This window comes from Liolophura sinensis, chromosome 13 (genome assembly GCF_032854445.1).
Source record: "Liolophura sinensis isolate JHLJ2023 chromosome 13, CUHK_Ljap_v2, whole genome shotgun sequence".
NCBI classification, from domain to species: domain Eukaryota; kingdom Metazoa; phylum Mollusca; class Polyplacophora; order Chitonida; family Chitonidae; genus Liolophura; species Liolophura sinensis.
In genome coordinates, this window is record NC_088307.1 from 563047 (window position 1) to 576184 (window position 13138).

Sequence of the window (13138 nt, forward strand, 5' to 3'; positions counted from 1 at the left end):
TAAGCATTCCCGCCTCTGGTCCCACTTGGTGGACTAATCACCCCCGCCGCTCGTCCCTGTTGGTGGACTAAGCATCATCGCCTCTGCACCCTGTTGGTGGACTAAGCACCCCCGCCCCTGGTCCCTGTTGGTGGACTTAGCACCCTCGGCTTTGGTCCCTGTTGGTGGACTAAAGCATCCCCGCCTCTCGTCCCTGTTGGTGGGCTAAGCACCCTCGCCTCTCGTCCCCGTTGGTGTACTAAGCACCCTCGCCTCTGGTCCCTGTTGATGGACTAAGCACCCCCGCCTCTCATTTCTGTTGGTGGACAGCATCCCCGCCTCTGGTCCCCGTTGGTGGACTAAGCACCCCCGCCGCTCATCCCTGTTGGTGGACTAAGCACCCCCGCCCCTGGTCCCTGTTGGTGGGCTAAAGCATCCCCGCCTCCGGTTCCTTTGCATTCTTTTAATGTAATAGTATGTTAAATGTGATGATAACACAGCATTTTGAGTAATTCTAGACCAGTGAGGTCTAATCATTTCCAGTTAACATCGCTGCCTCTTTTTTTGACCTAAGTCTGCTTGTGGTCGTAGACGTTCCCACAATTTATGGATTTTACACGTGCATAAACAGGCAGAATAAAATGTTGTAATGTGGGAAGAAAGTCGAGAGAGTAACGATAGAATGAGGTGTTGATACAGTGTAAGGCGTCTTGCCACAATGAAGCAATAATACAGGATACGGCGTCGTGGCGGAATGAAGTGCTAATACAGGATAAGGCGTCGTGCCAGAATGAAGTGTCAATACAGATTAAGACGCCGTGCCAGAGTATAGGGTTTATTCAGGACAAGGCGTCGTGCCGGAATGATGTGTTAATTCGAGATAAGGCGTCGTGTGAGAATGAAGTGCTAATTCAGGATAATGCGTCGTGCCAGAATGAGGTGTTAATACAGGATAATGCGTCGCGACGGAATGAATTGTTAATACAGGATTATGCTGCGTGCCGGAATGAGGTGTTAATATATGATAAAGCGTCTTGCCAGAATGAAGCGATAATACAGGATAAGGCGTCGTGCCAGAATGAAGTGTTAATTCGCGATAAGGCGTCGTGTCGGAATGAAGTGTTAATAAAGGATAATGAGGTGTGCCGGAATGAAGTGTTAATACAGGATAAGAGGTCGTGCCGTTATGAAATGTTAATACAGGATAATGCGGCGTGCCGGAATGAAGTGTTAATACAGGATAAGAGGTCGTGCCGTTAGGAAATGTTAATACAGAATAAGACGTCGTGTCGGAATGAAATGTTAATACAGGATAATGCGGCGTTCAAGAATGAGGTGATAATAGAGGATAAGGCGCCGTGCCAGATTGAAGTCTTAAAATAGAAAAAGGCGCCATGCCAGAATGACGTAATAATACAGGACAAGACGCCGTGCCAGAATGAAGTGGTAATTCGGGACAAGGCGTCCTGTCGGATAGTGCGTCGTGCCAGAATGAAGTGTTAATACAAGATAAGGCGGCGTGCCGGAATGAGGCGTTAATACAGGATAAGGCGTCGCGACGGAATGAAGTGCTAATGCAGGATAAGGCCTTGTACCAGAATAAAGTGCTAATGCAGGATAAGGGGTCGTGCCGGAATAAAGTGTTAATACAAGATAAGGCGTCGTGGCAGAATGAAGTGTTAATACAGAATAATGCCTCGTGCCAGAATAAAGTTTTAATATAGAATAAGGCGCCAACAATAGAATAAAGAGCCAACAACACGGTAGGACGGAAATTATTTATTTATTTCATTGGTGTTTTGCACCATACTCAAGAAGATATCACTTTCCTATGTACGACCGGAGTGGAAGCCAACATGAGGTGGACCTGAACTCACAACCACTGCATTGGCGGAAGGTTCCTGGGTCATTGCGCCGTGGTAGAGTCTTTCCCCACCCCCAAACCCCACCCCCGTCCTCGGCATCGGAGGCTCTGGTCGGACATAAAACAAGTAACATCATGACAGGACGGAAGCAAGACAGCTAATATCACGAGAGGGCAGATATAAGACAGCTAACATCACGACATGGCGAACATAAGGCAGCTAAAATCAAGAACTGGCAGTCATAAGACAGGTAATCACACGACAGGGCAGATATAAGACAGGTACTCACACGACAGGGCAGGCATAAGACAGGTAATCACACGACAGGGCAGACATAAGACAGGTAATCACACGACAGGGCAGACATAAGACAGCTAACAACATGACCGTGCAGACATAAAACAGCTTATATCACGAAAAACCGGTCATAGAACAGTTAATAACTCGACTGGGCGGACAGAAGACAGTTAACATCAATACAGAGTGGACATAAAACAGCTAACAACACAGTAGAGCGAACATAAGACAGCTAACATTAGAAAAGGGCAAACATAAGACAGCTAACATCATGATAGGGCTGCAACAAGGAGGTACATTACATACACTCTAAGGATTCCTTCATCGTCATATGACTGAAAAATTGTTAAGCACGACGTTAAACCCCAAGCACTCACTTACTCACTCATGATAAGGCGGACATAAGACAGCTAACATCACGAGAGGGCAGACATAAGACAGTTGAGGTCACAACAGAGTGGACATAAGGGAGGCAGCAACACGGCAAGGCAGACATGCGGCAGATAACCACAGGACAGGACCAACATGCAGCTAACAACATTACTAAAGAACTTTACTTCTTCCCATCCAGTCGAAATACGAATCTAGACGAGTGTTGTTTTCTTCTAACAAGCTCTGAGGGAAAAAACATCGATTTGCTAATAGTGTGATACAGATACCTTACGTTTAGTGCAGATGCATACGGCGGTAAAAAAGATGGAAGGATGAGAGTGGCAGAGGTATTTTCTTGACCGTCCCTGAGGACTTTACATGTGCACGTAATACGTTGGCTCTGTTGAGTATATGTCGAGGATCGATGTCAATTTAAAGCCGTCAGACTACCCCAGACACCGCATCGATCATAAGGATCATTTCAAATTAGGAAATAGCTGTTGGTGAGGTTACAACAAATCCATATGTCTAAGTGTCCTCCAGGACTCTCATTGTTTTACTAGGTTATCTGCCTGATAAAAGCATGCTTTCATTGTTATCTACCTAGACAAGGAGATCTTGCCCCTAAAATGGCCGCTGTCTTCTACGTGGTAACGCTGAGGTTCAAGGGCCTCCTTGCTGTTTTCTGTTGCACTCCGTATTTTTTCTCACTCGACCTCTTTTATGCATATCTAATTTTTATTTATTTATTCTATTTCTCCGATATGGTTTTAAATGTACAGGTGCACTCCTTAAAGCGCATCCTCCACTCTATGTGCCTGTTTCTACATTTCTGCCACCACTGGTAAACGTTGTGCAGAAATCTGGAACAGCGCGATGGTCACTTGGTTCATGGTGATGACGCAGAAAGTGACGTCAGATATTATTCCATAATACATGCGCATTTTCGCTTTGACAGCTCAAACAAATCCACTGAAAATACATTATGAACGCAGGTGAAGTCGTAATGAAGGAAGTCCTGTAGTTACGAGTGACGTCGTGTGGGAAATACTGAATATTGTCATCAAACTCTCAAAACTCCCAAATCAATGTACATAATACAAATGTAATCGTGTAACTGGTGATTTCTTTACCAGTTAATAACCCTGACCAAATCTGGTAATCAAATGTTCAAACGATCAGATGGCGTGTCATGGCGTAAAGATGACTTTACTCGTATTGCGTGTTCTCAGTGGAGTTTTGGGCCGGAGAGTAGTCGGGAGAAGCTCATGCACATGAGAACTTCTTTTGTTGCTCTGGCGCTGGTACAAAATCAAGGGAATTCTACCGAGCTCTGAAAATTCAATTACGGTTATATTTCAGACGAGTTTAAGTGAGTGTAATATTACGCCATCTGGGTTAAGCGTGTTTTCCTGTCTTGCCGATCACTTTACATGACCGTTAGGCGAAACACGGAATCAATGCAGTTAACTGAAACTGTCTAATCTAGACTCAGACAAGTACAGCCTTCCTAAACAGCTACGGGTTATCTGTAACTCTGGCATTCAGACTACTCATATAGCCTCCCACACTTCGCTGCGCCCTTCCCAAATTGATTGAGGTTGCCTGTAGCTCAAGCATTCTAAACCAAAAGGATTGCTTCCAAAAGGATGTCCACTACTGGATATTGCGATTTTTATTCAAAATATTGTGACCATTCGTGATTTTAGTGGTATTTGTCATCAACAATGATGTTTGTTTAAAGTGTTTACAATTTACTGTAGTAGTGTTTATCGTCAACAGTAATGTTGTGTACAGTATTTGCATTTGGCCGTAGTAGGGTTTATCGTCAACAATAATGTCTGTGTACAGTGTTTACATTTTACAGTAGTAGGGTTTATCGTCAGCAATAATGTCTGTGTACAATGTTTGCATTTTACATTAGTAGGATTTATCGTGAACAATAATGTCTGTATATAGTGTTTACATTTTACATTAGTAGGGTTTATCGTGAACAATAATGTCTGTGTACAGTGTTTACATTTTACATTAGTAGGGTTTATCGTGAACAGTAATGTCTGTGTACAGTGTTTACATTTTACATTAGTAGGGTTTATCGTGAACAATAATGTCTGCGTACAGTGTTTACATTTTACAGAAGTAGGGTTTATTGTGAACAATAATGTCTGCGTACAGTGTTTACATTTTACGGAAGTAGGGTTTGTCATCAGCAACAATGAATGTTGTGAATATAACAGTGATGTTCGTGACCAGTAAGAGACATCATAGTGTTTACAACCTCGGTGTTTAACGTTTGCAAATCACAGAGTTTAACGTTTACAATCAGATTGTTTATCGTTTGCAATCATAGTGTTTAACGTTTGCATTCAGAATGTTTATCATTCACAATCATAACGCTTACTGTTTACAATCACAGCTTTTGACATTTACATTCATAGTGTTTAAATGTTACAACATCGGAGTTTAATGTTTACATTCTTAGTGTTTAACGTTTACAATCACAGATTTTAACGTTTACAATCATACTGTTTAATGTTTACAATCACAGCGTTTAACATTTACAATCACTGTTACAACAAGGGAGGTTAACGTTTACAGTAAGATGGTTTTACCTTAGCATTAAACACTCATGTGGGCAAATATTTCGGGCAAATAGACCCTTAAAGCAGTGACGACAGATTTTTGGCAAAAGATCACACGTATCTGGTGAAATCCGGCTTTTTCTCAGTTTTTCTTAGTTGCGGTTTTAAATATCAACAATGAAAGTAACAACTTTCACGCCTAGCACCATGTATTCAGCAGAATTATGTAATCAAAGAAAAATAACGTAAGGACACATGCGACACATACTATATGTGTATACATGTGACACAAGCTATATGTGTATACATGCGACACATACTATATGTGTATACATGCGACACATACTATATGCGTATACATGCGACACATACTATATGTGTATACATGTGACACAAGCTATATGTGTGTACATGCGACACATGCTATATGTGTGTACATGCGACACATACTATATGTGTATACATGCGACACATACTATATGTGTATACATGTGACACAAGCTATATGTGTGTACATGTGAAACATGCTATATGTGTATACATGCGACACATACTATATGTGTATACATGCGACACATACTATATGTGTATACATGCGACACATACTATATGTGTATACATGTGACACAAGCTATATGTGTGTACATGTGAAACATGCTATATGTGTGTACATGTGAAACATGCTATATGTGTGTACATGTGAAACATGCTTTATGTGTGTACATGACACATACTATATGTGTATACATGTGACACAAGCTATATGTGTATACATGCGACACATACTATATGTGTATACATGCGACACATACTATATGTGTATACATGTGACACAAGCTCTATGTGTGTACATGTGAAACATGCTATATGTGTATACATGCGACACATACTATATGTGTATACATGCGACACATACTATATGTGTATACATGCGACACATACTATATGTGTATACATGTGACACAAGCTATATGTGTGTACATGTGAAACATGCTATATGTGTGTACATGTGAAACATGCTATATGTGTGTACATGTGAAACATGCTATATGTGTGTACATGACACATACTATATGTGTATACATGTGACACAAGCTATATGTGTATACATGCGACACATACTATATGTGTATACATGCGACACATACTATATGTGTATACATGTGACACAAGCTATATGTGTGTACATGTGAAACATGCTATATGTGTATACATGCGACACATACTATATGTGTATACATGCGACACATACTATATGTGTATACATGCGACACATACTATATGTGTATACATGTGACACAAGCTATATGTGTGTACATGTGAAACATGCTATATGTGTGTACATGTGAAACATGCTATATGTGTGTACATGTGAAACATGCTTTATGTGTGTACATGACACATACTATATGTGTATACATGCGACACATGGTATATGTGTGTAGAATTGACATGTGCTATATGTGTATACATGTGGCACATACTGTATGTGTATACATGTGACATATGCAATATGTATATACATGTGACACATGCCATATGTGTATGACAAATAGGTCGAGCAGTTTCACCAGTGTAGATGTGACATATACCGGTACAAACGAACCAGTCAGTTTTACGTGTATACCTCGGTCGTACATGTTTACAGCTGGGGCCGGATTCATGAAGCTCTAGTGACGTTGCGTACACGTTGTAGGCAGTTACGCGATCGTTACATAACGAGAGCCTTGTGAATTCGGCCTCTCAACAGGACAGCTTAGTCACATACAGATGAGCTGCGAAAATGTACAAGATTTCTGTTCATAAATTAGCAGCCAAACTTCGGATGAATATAAGGTGTGAAATCATCCGCAGCAGCGTGTAGAAACAAGTGAGAATCAATCTCGAGCACTCTCGCGTGACCTTGTTTAACCCAGGCTGTAGAGCTGTCAAAGAATAGCGAGATGAATCACGTGACCACTGACTCAAGAGATTCGGGTTAATCTTCGGATCTTCCCGAGAGAAAGGTGTAATTTTATCGCTATTTCGACAAGCGCAACCATTGCCTCCAGGAATTTAGCTCAACATTAATCACATTTATGACTGGGTCAAAGTTCACTTCCGCCAGAGGCAGTCGGGTGGGTAGTATCATATAGGCCTATCAAAAGCACAAAAACCCCTTGAAATGGTAAAACATAATCGTCTTCAGTTGCGAGAGTCTGTACTCCATGTGAACTCCACCTCCTCATCTCCCCCTCTTTCGCTTTTTATTGCACCGTGTTCCTTGCAGGGAGTATTGTGAAACATTATTACTGTGTTATTTCCATCAGAAATGTAAGAACATTTTGTTTCCTTTTATACTTTTAGTATTTGTCGTTTTGTCCCTAGAATGAAGTGTACAAACACTGGACACATTAATAAATACTTGCCACATTTATAAATACTGGCCACATCTAAAATAGTCGCCACATTTATAAATAATCGCAACATTTACAAATACTGGCCACATTTATAAATACTGGCCGCATTTACAAATACTAGCCACATTTATAAATACTCGCCATATTTACAAGTATAGGGTATTAAAAAGGCACAGGTGAATTTTCATATCATCAATCCGCTTTAGGTCAAAGCCGGATAATTAATTTTACAAATTGTTATTTTCAGACAAGTAACACTGATAAAGTATGAATGTCAATAAGGTTAACGTAGGAAGGAGAAGGCCATTCCTCTATGGCACCAGCTCACAAGTGGACGTTCACCTCAGCATTGTCGTAGCAGCACGTTGTACCACGTATATCCGGGTATTTATTTTTGTTTAATGGGGTGGAGGTTATCTTGCTGAAAGAATGAGCGGCCAGTTTTCCTTTTTCATTTGGGCAAAATCAGGGTATCCCTTTCTGACATAACACGGGTATGGCAGGCCCACTAAAGAAACCATCCTCAAGCAAAAAAGCAAGCAGATCATTCTTTTGTGCGGATGTGGAAATGGTTAAGTCATTGATATAGGCTGTTTATTTGGTGTTTTGACATCTTTATCGTTAGTGTATTCACATTCGCATTCCGCCTTACCGCAGTGTGCGTTTCGCCTTCCACCTTACCACTATATGAGTTGTCACCTTCCACCTAACAACAGTGTGAGTTGTCACTTTGCGCCTTATAACAGTGAGTTGTTACCTTCCCTTACATTAGTATGAATTTTCGCTTTCCATCTTACAGTAGTGTGTGTTTTCGCCCTCCACTTATCCACGGTGCGAATTGTCACCTTTCTCCTTATCACAGAATGAGTTGTCACCTTTCGCCTTCCATAAAGGTAGCCATACTCATTACATCTACATGATGCCTTTATGAACAGTTGCAATTAAAGCGCGACTGAGATACTTGTTTATTTGTTATTTGACATGGAACTCATTCACGGATTACGAATTTGAACTTTGATATGGAATTCATGCCTGGAATATCCACTGTCTACCGGCATCATTGAAAACTGACGACCGCTTCTCTCTTGTGTGTTACCGGCTTTATTTCTTATTTTTATAATTTCTTACATACCTTTGTCTGTGAAAGCTAGTGTTAAACATTTTTTTGGAAACTGATCTTGCGATTATCGACTTGGAACGCCCTTTACGGACTACGAATGGTATATGAATGTCGTACATGACGCTTACATCTAATGTCACTGTACCACAGAGGTCCATGCATGTCCCTTAGCAAAGGCTTATAATGTCACTGTATCACAGCGGCCCATGCATGGCCCTTGGCAAAGACTTCTAATGTCACTGTAACACACACATGTATGTACGTCCCTTAATTAGCAAAGGTTTCTAATGTCACTGTACCACAGAGGCCTATGTATATCCCTTAGCAAAGGCTTCTAATGCCACTGTAACACACACAGGTATGTATGTATGTGCCTTAATTAGCAAAGGCTTTTAATGTCACTGTACCACAGTGGCCTATGCATGTCCCTTAGTAAAGGCTTTTAATGTCACTGTACCACAGTGGCCTATGCATGTCCCTTAGCAAAGGCTTCTAATGTCACTGTAACACACACATGTATGTATGTATGTCCCTTAATTAGCAAAGGTTTCTAACGTCACTGTACCACGGAGGCCTATGTATGTCCCTTAGTAAAGGCTTCTTATGTCACTGTACCACAGAGCTCTATGCATGTCCCTTAGCAAAGGCTTCTAATGTCACTGTAACACACACATGTATGTATGTATGTCCCTTAATTAGCAAAGGTTTCTAACGTCACTGTACCACGGAGGCCTATGTATGTCCCTTAGTAAAGGCTTCTAATGTCACTGTAACACACACATTTATGTATGTATGTCCATTAATTAGCAAAGGTTTCTAATGTCACTGTATCACAGCGGCCCATGCATGTCCCTTGGCAAAGACTTCTAATGTCACTGTAACACACACATGTATGTATGTCCCTTAATTAGCAAAGGTTTCTAACGTCACTGTACCACGGAGGCCTATGTATGTCCCTTAGTAAAGGCTTCTAATGTCACTGTAACACACACATTTATGTATGTATGTCCATTAATTAGTAAAGGTTTCTAATGTCACTGTACCACAGAGCTGTATGCATGTCCCTTAGCAAAGGCTTCCATTGTCACTGTACCACAAAGGTCTATGTATGTCCCTTAGCAAAACCTTTTAATGCCATTGTAACACACACAGGTATGTATGTATGTCCCTTAACAAAGGCTTCTTTGTAGAATCACTGGACTTTTCTCAGACCCACTATATGCAAAGGTTCATTTAGACGCGATCGTTGCATTTGGAGCGCACCCACTCTAACTCTAACTTTTTGCAAAGGTTCAACCGAAGTTTGCGCTCGAAAGAAAACGCAATCAATGTATTGACTACGTCCAGCATTTGATGAAAATGGATATTTAATGTCAGAAGATGTTTTGGAACATAGAACTTTTGTTGCGACGTTATGGAATGATTCATTCCCTTACTTACCGCCCAATCACACTTGTAATTGATGCTCATTGGAATTATTGGATTTGCATTCTGAAGCATTCAGTTTACTGATTGGCTGAGGCGAAAAAACCTGCACTCGAAACGGAAATCCCGTAGAATGTGTAGTTAATTCTGGACTCATAGGTTAAATCTGGTTGTATGATGTGGGTTGGGACTTACGTAACGCACGGTGATAAACCTTTACTAACAGGCCAAGTTGCGGCACTTCGCTTATGTATTCCTCCACTATCAGAACTATGCACTCTCCGCATCCGGCAGCCTCTCAGGACATCAGTTTGCTACCAGCGTTTTTCCTTCCCTGCGTTGTTTTCTTACTCTGTGATATTTTCGGGTAATCCACCGTTGATGTCAATCGATATATGTTGTAAATAATGAAAGCCATAGGACATCGATCAGCCTTAATATCTCAAAATTCACTCCTGAAAAATAAAGAGAATTTATTTTAAGATTTTTCCAGTCATATCTGGTTAAAATGAGAAAGGAATGCTCATTTTTCCCCCTTTCATCAATAAAGATGTAATTAAAACACTTGAAAACAGGCTGCTCAAGGATAGATGGACAATTAAACGTGGTGAGCCTGTCACAAAGTAAACGTGGTCAGCCTGTGACAAAGTGAACGAGGTCAGCCTATGACAAAGTAAACGTGGTCAGCCTGTGACAAAGTGGACGTGATCAGCCTGTGACAAAGTAAACGTGATCAGACTGTTACAAAGTAAACGTGATCAGACTGTGACAAAGTGAACGTGATCAGACTGTGACAAAGGAAACGTGATCAGCCTGTGACAAAGTGAACGTGATCAGCCTGTGACAAAGTGAACGTGATCAGCCTGTGACAAAGTAAACGTGATCAGCCTATGACAAAGTAAACGTGGTCAGCCTATGACAAAGTGAACGTGATCAGCCTGTGACAAAGTAAACGTGGTCAGCCTGTGACAAAGTGGACGTGGTCAGCCTGTGACAAAGTGAACGTGATCAGCCTGTGACAAAGTAAACGTGATCAGCCTATGACAAAGGAAACGTGATCAGACTGTGACAAAGGAAACGTGACCAGCCTGTGACAAAGTAAACGTGACCAGCCTATGACAAAGTAAACGTGATCAGCCTATGACAAAGTAAACGTGATCAGCCTATGACAAAGTGAACGTGATCAGCCTATGACAAAGTAAACGTGATCAGCCTGTGACAAAGTAAACGTGATCAGCCTGTGACAAAGTAAACGTGGTCAGCCTATGACAAAGTAAACGTGATCAGCCTATGACAAAGTAAACGTGATCAGCCTATTACAAAGTAAACGTGATCACCCTGTGACAAAGTAAACGTGATCAGCCTGTGACAAAGTAAACGTGATCAGCCTGTGACAAAGTAAACGTGATCAGCCTATGACAAAGTAAACGTGATCACCCCGTGACAAAGTAAACGTGATCAGCCTATGACAAAGTAAACGTGGTCAGCCTGTGACAAAGTGAACGTGATCAGCCTATGACAAAGTAAATGTGATCAGCCTAAGACAAAGTAAACGTGGTGAGCCTTTGACAAAGTGAACGTGATCACCCTGTGACAAAGTAAACGTGGTCAGCCTATGACAAAGTGAACGTGATCAGCCTATGACAAAGTACACGTGATCAGCCTGTGACAAAGTAAAGTTGTCAGCTTGTAGCAAAGTATACGTGATCAGCCTGTGACAAAGTAAACGTGATCACCCTGTGACAAAGTAAACGTGATCAGCCTGTGACAAAGTAAACGTGGTCAGCCTATGACAAAGTAAACGTCGTCAGCCTATGACAAAGTAAACGTGATCAGCCTATGACAAAGTAAACATGGTCAGCCTATGATAAAGTGAACGTGGTCAGCCTATGACAAAGTGAACGTGGTCAGCCTGTGACAAAGTGAACGTGGTCAGTCTGTGACAAAGTGAACGTGATCAGCCTGTGACAAAGTAAACGTGGTCAGCCTATGACAAAGTAAACGTGGTCAGCCTATGACAAAGTGAACGTGGTCAGCCTGTGACAAAGTGAACGTGATCAGCCTATGACAAAGTGAACGTGGTCAGCCTATGACAAAGGAAACGTGATCAGACTGTGACAAAGGAAACGTGGTCAGCCTATGACAAAGTAAACGTGATCAGCCTGTGACAAAGTAAACGTGATCAGCCTATGACAAAGTGAACGTGATCAGCCTGTGACAAAGTGAACGTGATCAGACTGTGACAAAGGAAACGTGATCAGCCTGTGACAAAGTGAACGTGATCAGCCTGTGACAAAGTAAACGTGGTCAGCTTTTGACAAAGTAAACGTGATCAGACTGTGACATAGTGAACGTGATCAGCCTGTGACAAAGTAAACGTGGTTAGCCTGTGACAAAGTAAACGTGATCAGCCTATGACAAAGTAAACGTGATCAGCCTGTGACAAAGTAAACGTGATCAGACTGTGACAAAGGAAACGTGATCAGCCTGTGACAAAGTAAACGTGGTCAGCCTGTGACAAAGTAAACGTCGTCAGCCTATGACAAAGTAAACGTGATCAGCCTATGACAAAGTAAACGTGGTCAGCCTATGACAAACTGAACGAGGTCAGCCTATGACAAAGTAAACGTGGTCGGCCTGTGACAAAGTGGACGTGGTCAGCCTGTGACAAAGTGAACGTGATCAGCCTATGACAAAGTAAACGTGATCAGACTGTGACAAAGTAAACGTGATCAGCCTATGACAAAGTAAACGTGATCAGCCTATGACAAAGTAAACGTGGTCAGCCTGTGACAAAGTGAACGTGATCAGCCTGTGACAAAGTAAACGTGATCAGCCTATGACAATGTGAACGTGATCAGCCTGTGACAAAGTAAACGTGATCAGCCTAAGACAAAGTAAACGTGGTCAGCCTGTGACAAAGTGAACGTGATCACCCTGTGACAAAGTACACGTGATAAGCCTATGACAAAGTAAACGTGATCAGCCTATGACAAAGTAAATGTGATCAGCCTAAGACAAAGTAAAGTTGTCAGCTTGTGACAAAGTAAACGTGATCAGCCTATGACAAAGTAAACGTGATCAGCCTGTGACAAAGTG

The 13138-nt window shown here is 41.6% G+C and overlaps 1 protein-coding gene across 1 annotated transcript in view; it reads left to right on the forward strand.

The window, feature by feature from the left end:
• The window catches only part of LOC135480170 (neuronal calcium sensor 1-like), a 73918-nt gene that overhangs the window by 22783 nt on the left and 37997 nt on the right, over positions 1-13138 (forward strand). The window lies entirely within an intron of this gene.